Source organism: Crinia signifera, chromosome 7, assembly GCF_055691185.1.
Source record: "Crinia signifera chromosome 7, ASM5569118v1, whole genome shotgun sequence".
In the NCBI taxonomy this organism is placed as follows: domain Eukaryota; kingdom Metazoa; phylum Chordata; class Amphibia; order Anura; family Myobatrachidae; genus Crinia; species Crinia signifera.
Genome location: NC_139223.1, coordinates 52,592,828 through 52,604,581, shown reverse-complemented (window position 1 = coordinate 52,604,581; position 11,754 = coordinate 52,592,828). Strand labels below are relative to the sequence as shown.

The following is an 11,754-nucleotide window of genomic DNA, read 5'->3' as shown; positions in this document are numbered from 1 at the left end:
AACCTTAAACTGGGTACACACCGGGCATATATGTCGGCATACTCAACGTCCCATGAAAAATTATGGTGTGCCCTGGTCATTTTGAAATCTTCTTCAGTGTGCCACAAGTTTAAAGAGGTTGAAAATCACTGGTTGCACATGCGAAAACAGGCCTTTTTTTGCGCAGGTGCACAGTATATTAATTTTTTTATCAAATTATTTTGATGCGATGGTCAGCTTCCCCAGCACACGCAATCTTTCATACTATCTTATTTTTGCGCCCACTGCTTACGCCAGTTACGTTAGCCGCTACGTGAATCGCGATTGTACCCTTTCGGGCTCGCTTTGGGCTTGGTGGATCACTCACCACATTACTGAAGGTAATAGATGGTGGAGTGGGCACAGGAGGGAGGCGCACTTGAAAATAACCCTTGTGACTCATCGTGCGCTACGTAAGTACCATATCGCAAGCGGTGGCCACAAAGAGGAGGAAGTAACCAATCTTTTAATGGGTCATGTTGGGAGGTCTGCAAATTATCAGGTGATGATTGCTTATGACAATATAATCCGGGCACATGAGAATGACACTAGTAAACAGAAGCCCCCAGGGAGAGGCAGCAGCAGCCGTGGTTGTGTGTGAGGGTCAGCGGGTGCACTGCACCTGCTCTATGCCCCTTCACAATGACGCTTTCCCGCCACGAGGTGTCACCTGAATGAATGGCGAGCGCAGGGGGGAGGCGTGACGTGCAGTGAGGTCAGCAGTGACGCCCGACACCCGGAAGCCGAGTGCGCTCAGTGGAGCTGCGGGTGGCGGCGGCGGTTCTTGTGTTGTTGGCGGAAGTCCCAGGTGCGTCCCCGGCACCGCGTCCATCCCCGCGCAGCCCACCGCGGCACTGCAGGTAAGCGCTGAGCGGGGACTGGCGGGTGACCTCGGGGCTAGTCAGAGGGCACTGGTATCGTGAGTTAGCGGCCGGTGGCCGCGGTTACCACCAGCGAGCAGGCCCCGGGACTCGATACGATACAGTCAACACCAGAGTATCACACACGTGTCTCTGCGGGCTGTGACGTAGGGGCATCGGTGACATACCGGAGCACAGCTGGGTCACACCGCTCCTGTCACTGGTGGCAGAAGGCCCAGGGTGACCTGAAAGCTGCTGTGGAACAGGGCATGCTTTCACTTGTGGTTCCACAACAGCTGGGCAGTCACATGTGGTTTCCAGTGCTGGGCAGCTGTAGACCACATGTACTATCATCCGAGTCTCTAGGTCACACAGCCAGCAGCAGCAGGAATCTGAGACCAGGCTATGAGGACCTGCCAGTAATGCTTATTCGTTTAAGATTGTGTTTGGGAATTGAATCAATGTAAAGAATGAAGAATTTACATGTGACAACCAATCATCTGCTCTGTATAATTTTACACCATGCACTTGATAAATGTTACGTTAAAGCTGTTTGGTTGCCATGGGCAACTACTTCACTGGTTTGCGTCTCCACTCTTTTTTTCACTCCTTCATGAATACACCCAACGCAGTCATTCACCGGGTTTGGGTTGCTAGCTATTGTGCGGAGCTCTATTTATTTTTCTTCCCATTTTTTACAATGCCTGCCATCCAGCCCCCCCCCCCTTGCGTGTGTATGTGTGTGTGTGTGTGTGTGTGTGTATATGCATGTATATATATATATATATATATATATATATAGTGTGTGTGTGTTATACCTCTGTGCACTTTGGGAATTGAGAATTGAAGCTTAAGGTGCCCATACACTGCCTGCGACATCTCGCAGCAGTGTACGGACACCCGACAGACCTTCCCGGCGGCAGGGACACATGCGATCCGTTGTGATGGGTTGCATGCGTCCCTGCTTCCCGCCCGCCTTGCCGTCTGGAGGAACGGGTGGTCGGACACGCACGGGACCGCGCATCGGACCCGGCGGCATGTCAGGAGGAGGCGATTTGGTCCGATTTAACAGGCCGATTGTTCGCAATTGGCCGAAATCAGACCAAATCACCTCGATGTATGGGGGCCTTTAGTTTTGACACTTCCTGTTACAAGCTGAATATTCTAGTACCCTGTTATTTATAGTTATGGGTAAAATCACATCTGTATCTCTGATATCAGCAGTGTAATGAAGATGAATTAGGATGGCCATAGACCATTGATGGCTACAAAATATTGTAGAGCCAATGGTTTTGTACCCTCTATATAGAGCTTGCAGATGTAGATTCATTGTTCTATTGTCTTTATCCCATCTACTTGGTGCTGTGACATGCATCCTAGGTCCCTTGGCCCACAAAGCTCTACGTCTGATTAGTAGTAGAACAGAGATGACAATTGGTGGGGAAATCATCGGTACCATTGGTGGCTATCCAACCAATGTGATTTCTAAATAGAATCTGGGGGACTGGTGGCCCCGGTGCCTGTTTTTCTTCCTCCGCCGGGGTGAGGGCGGGCTGTGTCCTATAGGCAGCCAGAGAGAATTGGGATGAGGTTGGCTTCACGTCTATCTCTCTACTTGATTTTCTCTAGACACATGCCTTACCTCATATAATGCATAGTAAAGATGGTAAATAAATATATATAATTCTCTGCAACTTTTGTGTACTCCTTACCTGCAGTAATTTGTTTTTATATTAAGGTACAGTATGGCCATCAGTAAGGAGCCATTAAATGTTTTTGCTATCCATTAACTATTGAATGGAATGCTAGTTTGCATGTGCAGTGGACAGCTGTAGTTTTTGGAAAGGAGAACTTCTAAGGTGACAGTTTCTGCTTCCTGGTGTACACAGCAGGAGTGACATTGACAGCCATCAAAAAAAGCAAAAAGCATGTGATGGTAGGAACCATTGTAATCACTGGCATCGAATGGCCAAGGCATTGTAACTGAGACATTGATTACTTCCAACCATCAGTTTGTTATGGCCACACCTACTTGTATCTATTTTGTGACTTCTGTAAAAAAAATACGTTTGACTGTCTTCTGGTCCTGACGAAGGGTTAACTCCCGAAACGGCGTTGACCATTTAGAAGCTAATAAATCACATTTGCTTTCACAAGTCCCGGAGTGACGCCTCTATTTAAAAAAATAAATACTTTTGCCTGAAGTGCAGATGTGTCCACATACATGTAGCCTCTTTCCACTTTAAAGTCTTTACTTCTTCCTACTTCATGGCAGCCATAACATTGAGTTTTAACCCCTCCTCCTTCTAGACAGGTACATTTTTTTGCCTAGGATCCACCCTCACCACTTATATAAGCATGCTCCACCCTGTTACCCTCAGTATTTTTCCTGTCTCCTCTGGAGAGCTAGGTATAGATTTGTTCTTCTTACTCACGGTAGGCAAGTTGCTGCTGTGGCTGGACAGTAGATGGGGTTGGCGGCGCCTTAACCAGTTTGTCAGCCCTGCCTGGAGTTTGGGCTTGTGGATTTGGAACCTGTGCTGCGGTCTCCCTCTTTCATTCTACCGGGATGGTAGTGGAGCAGAGGCCGGCCGGGAGAGGTATGCAGGAGCTGGACACGCGTGACGGGCATTTCCGGATGTTCAGCAGGTAACGTTGGGCTCCACTTGACGCTCCACTTGACGCATTTCCGGTGTGACGGTGGACTGTGTGTCCTAACATGTGCGGTTCACTCAGCAGCTGCATGCGTTCCACATGAAGCACCTCCGACGGCGTCCTGTGTGCTATTTAGGCACATGGGAGTTGTTTGTGGCTGCAGTCCTGAGACATGTTGGTGGAAAGGGAAGTTGCCTCTGCTGCTAAGAGTAAGACTGCTGTCCAGGTAGGTCCTCTCTGAGGACTCGGTTTTTACTTATTGTACTTTTATTTCAGTTAGTAGTTTTTGTCTGTTTTATTTTAGTGTGCCACCCGGCCCTAAGAAAAAACTTGCTAAGCAAGAACATTCTTCTGAAACTTGCCTTTCATGTGATAAAGTGTTTATAGCTATAGAGGGAGAGAATGTCTGCAAGGAGTGTTCTAAGGATATTAATCCTGGACTGGATGCACCCTTACAAATATCTGATTTAATGAATTGGATGAAAAAGACTTTCCTTTCTAAGGAGGAATTTCTTAACAGTGGAAAGAGGTCTAGATCTCAAACCAGTATTGATCATGACCTGGATACTTATTCCACAGTATTTGTCTGAAGTCTATTTCTGATACTGAGTCAGAAGAAATTCTGGAAGAAGACCATTCATTTAGCTTGATTTGGTTGAAATGGTCTTAAAGTTGTATAAAACTATCAATTATAAAGAGGCGGATAAAGATACCTTGTTTGAAGGGTACATGCTTTCCTGTACACAAAGTAGTGAAGGAAGTATTACAAAAGGAATGGATTAATGCAGATAAACGTGTTGGCAGCTTCAAGAGAGTGGATAGGATGTACCCATTAAGGATGAGGAGTTCCTTAAGTGGTGCTCTATCCCTAAAGTTGATGCGGCAGTAGCCAAAATAACTACAAAGACAACCATTCCTGTAGAAGATGGGGCATCCATTAAGGACGCTATGGACAAAAAGATGGAGAGTGCATTCAAGAGGCTTCACATTTCTAGTTCTATAGCATTAAAATCTGGCGTAGCAATTGGCTCTGTATCCAGGGCACTCCGATTATGGTGTTTGTCCTTACAGGAGGATGTTTGTGAGAGAGTCTCTACAGAGCAGATTAGTAAAAATCTGGGTTCTATTTAAGTGGCCATTGACTACATGTGTGAGGCCTCTCTAGATATGTTTGAGTTTTCGGCAAAATCAATGACATCCGGTATTCTAGCTAGAAGAGCGTTATGGGTGAAAGCCTGGGCAGCAGATACTCTAAAAACCGATTGGTAACCTTGCCGTTTTGAAGGTGCATTTTTGTTTGGAGGAAAACTAGATGCCCTTATACAAAAAGTTTCTGGTGGTAAATCAGTCAGACTGCCTGGTAGAGGGGTAAATTCCCGGAATATTCTTCTAGACGATATTTTAGACAAGCAAGAAGCTACAGACCAGGGCATCTGTTTAGAGATAGATTATTTTCCGGATCAAGGGCATTTTTTCACCAATCTGGGAGAAGTTGGTCCCAAAGACAGTGACGGTGTTCAAACCGGGGTAACGGTTCCTGTGGCAGGAAGAATCAGGAAGTTTGCAACAACCTGGGCCCACATAATTCAAGACAAGTGGGCACTGGAAGTAGTTACCTTCGGGTAACCAGTTAGTTTGTGGTCAAGCCAACCGCAAACAGATTTTTAATTTCAAGAGTTCCAATGTTTCTGGAAGAAAGTTTAGCTCTGGATCAGAGCATAAGGGAGCTGGTCAATTCCGAGGCAGTGGAAAGACTTCTAAGATCGGAAGAAGGAACTGGTTTTTACTCCCGTATTTTTGTTGTACCAAAAGCAACTGGTTGATTCTGTACTATTCTAGACCTAAGAGATTTAAACAGCAGGATATGGAAGAGAAAATTACATATGGAGACAATTTAAAACCATTCTCTTAGGAATAAAGAGGGGAGATTATTTAGTCTCAGTCGACCTGAAAGACACATTTCCACATTTCTATAGAATAACAGACAGAAAATACCTCAGGTTTTGCATGAGGGGGCGTTCATTTCCAATTCACCTTTCTCCCATTCGGTCTTAGGTCATCACCAAGGGTGTTTACCAAAGTACTGGTGACACTTTTGGCATATCTCAGGAAAAGAGGTATAGCAGTATGGGCCTACCTAGACGATTTACTGATTACTGGAAGCTCTAAAGAAGAGGCTTTGGCGGCATAAGAAAGTGTAAGCCAATGCCTGCAAGACCATGGGTGGTTAATCAACTGGAAGAAAAGTCATCTAGATCCATCGCAGATGGTTCAGTTTCTAGGGGTACTCTTGGATTCAAGAAAATTACAGATCTCATTGTCCAAGGAAAGATGCAAGAAAATTCCAATGTTGATCTCGATGGTCCAGTCTCAAGATTAAATACAGTTAAGAACGGCATCAAGTTTGTTAGGAATGATGTCTTCAACTATAGACATAGTGCCTTGGGCGAGATGGAAATTATATAGTATGCCCTGAATAAATTTCCTATTAGGTGTAAGTTTCGCAAGGAGTAAAAGAGTCCCTAAATTGGTGGGCCAGCAAGGGCTTGCCTTTGAGGGCTACATCATTTGAAAATCCACAATTTCTAATTCTCACGACAGATGCAAGTTCGTTCGGATGGGGGTTCATCTGCAGACAAAATCCTGTCAAAGGAATTTGGGGTACTTGTTTCCTATCTGGGCGCCCAGGTTTTCTACGTACGGCACCGTACTGAAATCGGATCGCATCGCATCGTACACATACACGATATTGAACGATGCGATGCGATCCGATTTCCCATAGGAAACAATGTTAAATGGCTCAATTTAGCCAAATTATCATAGGAACAATAGTAAATGGGCCAAAAACACCCCTGAACATTGAAATGTCCCCCCAAAAGTAGTTGACGCCACCCCGCCATCAACGTGAACCCGAAGCGTGGCGAGCGCAGCGAGCCCGCGAGGGGCGGCGGTACGCGTCCTCCGACCTTTTCATGCCCTACTATCCACTAGGGCGTGGAGTGAGAATAGAATAGTGTGGCGAGCGCAGCGAGCCACCGAGCCCGAAGCGTGGCGAGCGCACGCGGATACCTTCACAGTTATACGCGTCCCCTCGCGGGCTTCCCAGGTGTCCATGGCGACGCGGACACCTGGGAAGCCCGCAAAGGGACGCGTTTACCTGTGAAGGTATCCGCGTCCCCTCGCGGGGCTCGCTGCGCTCGCCACGCTTCGGGCTCGGTGGCTCGCTGCGCTCGCCACACTATTCTATTCTCACTCCACGCCCTAGTGGATAGTAGGGCATGAAAAGGTCGGAGGACGCGTACCGCCGCCCCTCGCGGGCTCGCTGCGCTCGCCACGCTTCGGGTTCACGTTGATGGCGGGGTGGCGTCAACTACTTTTGGGGGGACATTTCAATGTTCAGGGGTGTTTTTGGCCCATTTACTATTGTTCCTATGATAATTTGGCTAAATTGAGCCATTTAACATTGTTTCCTATGGGAAATCGAATCGCATCGCATCGCATCGCATCGTTCAATATCGTGTATGTGTACGATGCGATGCGATCAGATTTCACTACGGAGAATAGCATGGTGCTCAATTAACTTAGTGGGCGCCCAGATAGGAAACAAGTACCGAATTTGGTCTCTAATAGAAAGTCGTATGTCTTCCAATCAAAGAGAATTAAGAACCGTGTGGCTAGCAATACGTCAATTCCATACACAAATTTCAAACTCCTATCTAAGAATATTTTCAGACAATGTAGCCATGGTTGCATACATAAACAAGCACAAGAAGCCGTGTACTTCTAAAAGAGATGGAAAATATAATGAATTGGGCAGAAGGTCATCTGAAGTCTGTCCGCCTTCTACGTTCCGGGAAATGACAACATTCTAGCAGATTTCTTAAGCAGAAACCAAGTTTTACTGGGAGAATGGGAGCTGGAGGAGTGAGTCCTTAATCCATCAAGTAGCCCGGAGGTTTGGCACATCAGAAGTAGATTTGATGGCATCTTCCGACAACAAGAAGCTTCCACAGTTCTTCTCAAAGGACAAAATGCAGGGGTCCGCAGAAGTAGATGCTCTGTCCCAGAGATGGGATTTCAATTTAGCATACATATTCCCTCCGTTTGCTCTAATTCCCAGAGTTCTCAAAAAGAACAGGGAGGAGAAAGCCCAGGTTGTGATTATACTTCCATATTGGCCACGAAGACCTTGGTTTCCTCTTGTGCAGAGAATGATAGTGGAGGATCCAATGTAATTGCCAGTTCATCCAGGGATGATTCATCAGGGGCCGCTCCATTACCCGGAACCTCAGAAACTAAATTTGACATCAAAATGTTTGAGCTATCTGCGTATAGCTATCACTGTTCTATTATGCAAATTGTTCACTTAGCTCTACAAGTCTAAATAAAGAGTTAAAAAAAAAAACTAAATTTGACGGCTTTGAAGTTGAAAGGAGAATATGAAAGAACAAAGGGGTTGTCACCAGAAGTAGTGGAGGTTCTATTACAAGCCAGGAAGAAGGTATCTTCAAAAGTGTACTATAGAATTTGGGATTTTTTTTTCTAGATGGGCAGAAGATAAATGTCATGCTCCTATGGCTGGTATTCCACATATTCTGCAGTTTTTATGTAATGGATTCTCAAAAGGATTGGCGGTAGCCACGCTTAAAGTGCACATCTCAGCTCTTAGTGTATTTTTGGATAAAAGATTGGTAGACCATGAACTCATAAAGAGGTTCTGTCAGGCTATTAAGAGGATGAGGCCTCAAGTCAGATCAATTGTTTCCCAATGGGACCTCAACTTGGTATTAAATGTCCTTATGTCACCACCACTTGAGCCGTTGGATAGGATCAAGTTGAAATTCCTAACATGGAAAATTGTGTTCCTGGTTACACTCACTTCGGCTCAAAGAGTTAGTGAGCTTCAGGCGCTATGGGCCCAGGAGAGATCGGTACTTAGAACTAATCCTCAATTTCTTCCGAAAGTGGTATCCTCTTTTCATATCAATCAGGAAATAATTCTGCCATCTTTTTATAAAGCACCTTTAATTTGGACAGTACATTCTGGATTATAATAACATTATGAAAGCGTTATAGGAACAAGCGGGACGGCAATAAGTTTACCCTAATTTTCTTTTTTTTGTTTTCCTAAGTCTCTCAATAATCATTAGTAATTCAATGGATTTTATTATACGGTATGATTTTGTTTATTATATTTCTTAGGCGTCACTGATAGATGCTTTTTTAACAAATTGAACATTTTATACAGTAAAACAGTGTTTACATACTAATGTGATACCCAATTGATCTGAATTAGTTTTCTTAATTTTGAGCGCTCCACTTCTAAGTTTCTATTTATGCTTTTGTTGGGGAGTGACCTTCCCTTGTGAGTGAGCAGCTGACACAACACCTCATTCTATTGGCACCCACTTTCACCCACCAGTGATTTTATTTCTTAGTCCTGGTGTGACCCTGCATGTGCGGTCTCTTCACACTGCAACAGGGAACCGGATATATTGCCAGTTCCTTGATGTCATCAGGGGGAGCGTTGGCGCATCTTCAGGGGTGCTCATTAGAGCTGGCGCTGCTCCAAGAACTGCCTCCTCCATAGTGTGAACAGGAAATGGGTCGCTCGACCTGTTAACCTGTTCACACTGCACAGCAACATGGCAACGAACTGGTAAGAACCCTTCTTTTTCAAGATTCGTATTGCCGTGTTGATACCCGTTTGCGGGACCCGGTAACCCCTTTTACATAGCACTAATTACCGGGTCAAACAGTCAAGAAACCGGTTTGTACCCGGTAATTAGGTGCGATGTTAAAGGGGTATAACCCTGCTGTTGTTTATAATTAATGGGATTAAAGTATGCTTACTGTGATTAAAGTATGCTTACTGTATGTGGCACAGAGGGAGATTCTCTAAAGCAGAAATGCGGTAAAAACCCCGTTATCTGGGTTTTTACCACATTTCTGTATGCTCCAATGGCCCTCCGCAGTAACTGCGCTGCAGAAGGAATCGCCAGCAAAAGCTGGCGATTCCCTGTTGAAGCCTATGGGTTTCTTACCGCAGCGCTACTGGGAGGGATCTGTCACGGATCCCTCCCAGCATGCCCTCCGCCGTCCCCGTCTCTGACCCGAAAGTCCAGTGCCGGCACTGCATCGCAAGGGACAGCTCTTATCGCAAGAGCTGTCCCTTGCGTTAATAATCGCATATGTTAGAGCATAAGCGATTATTAAGAATGTGGTGGCCGGCAAAGGGGGCGAAAATGGGCAGCGGATGTTAGAAAGTCCCGCCCACAGTTAGAGATTAATTAGCTCTTGTGAGTGATTTGTGAAGGTGTTTGCAGACCATGATTAACGAGAGAGCCTGAGAGATTTTGAAATGTGTAGTTTTTTTTTTTTTTTTTTTTTTTTTTAATACTGTCATATATGAATGGTATTGGGGCAACTCTGTGTGCTCAAGGAGGGTCCTCCCCAATAGTCTCAGATCATGTATATATAGGGGGGAGAAAGAAGAACATGCATGGATGTAATGGCAGTTGGAAACTTCATAGGAGTGTTTACTCTGTCTTGAATTAGACTGCGTACCAAGCACATCATCGTATTTTTAGATCTCAAATATGAGGTGGTCGTACCCGTACTCACTGTGTGATGTATTAGTCGACTCCTATATTTATTTTCTTGTCAGTTATTTATATAGCGCACACATATTCCGCGGCGCTGTACAGAGACTATTATTACCAGTTATTATACACATACGTATTCCACAGCGCTTAACAGAGAATATTTGTCCCAGTGAAGCTTACAACCTATATTCCCTACCACATGTACGCACACACATTCACTCTTGGGTTAAATTTTTTGGGAGCCAATTAGCCTACCAGTATATATTTGGATTGGGGAGGAAACCGAAGAACCCGCAGTAAACCCATATACAAACGCACAGTTGGGGCCATGGTGGGAGTTGAACCCATGACCTCAGCGCTGTGAGGCAGTAATGCGAACCACTACACCGTCCGTTCTGCCCCAAGATACCTATAAAGGTATCTTTAAGGACAGCCACTCATAATGTCAAATGATAAAATGTGAGTTTTATTTTCCATAAGACTTATAAAAAATGGGGTAAGGTACAGATGGTACTGGTTGTTAGGGATATAGGAATAACCACTTTAGCTATTAAGCAAGTATAACCTTTAATCCTGTGTTGCCCTTTTGTTGTGGACCTATTGACTGTCTAACTGTTGACCTTTCAATCCATATCCCTCCTGTACATGAAGGATGCATCAGTGAGATCTGTGCAGTCCTTCTGTGTGTACACACAGCGTGATGCTATAGGCATTTTTGACTAGATAGTCAAAATTGTCTCGCAAGGTTAGCCAGAATTGCGCCGTGTGTGCTCTGCAGGTGATAACAATGTGTAGCGTCACTATCACCCGACTAAGTAGACTGTGCAGGCAAGGCAACTTTGACTAAAGGCCCATACACACTAGGCGACTTTGAGCTGAAAGCCGCTTAAAACAGCAAGTTTGAGTTGCTTTCAGCTCAAAACCACCCAGTGTGTATGGCCCGGTGGTGAGCGCTGCTGCGTACTCCTGCAACATTGCCGGGAAAGCCGCTGATCTGCTGGTATTACAGCGCTATGCAAAGCCGTCCTCCCCCCGCTGACGGTGCCGGGCAGGGGAAAGCCGCTCAGTGTGTAAGCACTGAGCGGCTTTCCCCCCATCGCTGTCCATACACGCTGGGCAAAATCGCCCAGTGTTTATGGACCTTAAACCGCACATACAGTGTATTTGGCCAAATAAGCCTAGTCAAAATAGCCCATGGGCTTAGTCGAAATCGCTTTGTTAATAAGTTGTTGCCACTGACTGCCGGGAACTAATTTAACAGACTTGTTTATTAATATTGATATGAATTTTTACGTATCCCCATTTTTTTTAGTCTAAATTAAAGAGGTTGATGTGAGCTAATCACCCACACTGTAATCAGACTCACCGCTACACAACAGAGTGCGCTAATAAGCTTTTCCATGTGTAAAGGTCGCACTCTGAGCTGGCGTTGATCACTACATCCACTTGCTATAGAAAGTAAGGCATCTTTTTTTAGAATTCGTTTTAGTTTTCTGCGTAATGCTTGGGCAGAGGTGTGGACACCGACTGACGAGTTGCTTTTTTTGTATATAACCCGAAGTCACATCTCTGCACCACACCCATGCTTTTCCTTTATGCTCATAGTAGTCAGTGTA

General features: G+C 45.2%; 1 protein-coding gene across 1 annotated transcript in view; it reads left to right on the top strand.

The window, feature by feature from the left end:
- Positions 1-722: 722 nt before the first annotated feature.
- The window catches only part of MAFK (MAF bZIP transcription factor K), a 29,263-nt gene continuing 18,231 nt past the window's right edge, over positions 723-11,754 (top strand). The window contains exon 1 of the mRNA XM_083153075.1: positions 723-878. The gene's annotated coding sequence lies outside the window, so the exon portion shown is untranslated. The remainder of the gene's footprint in view (positions 879-11,754) is intronic.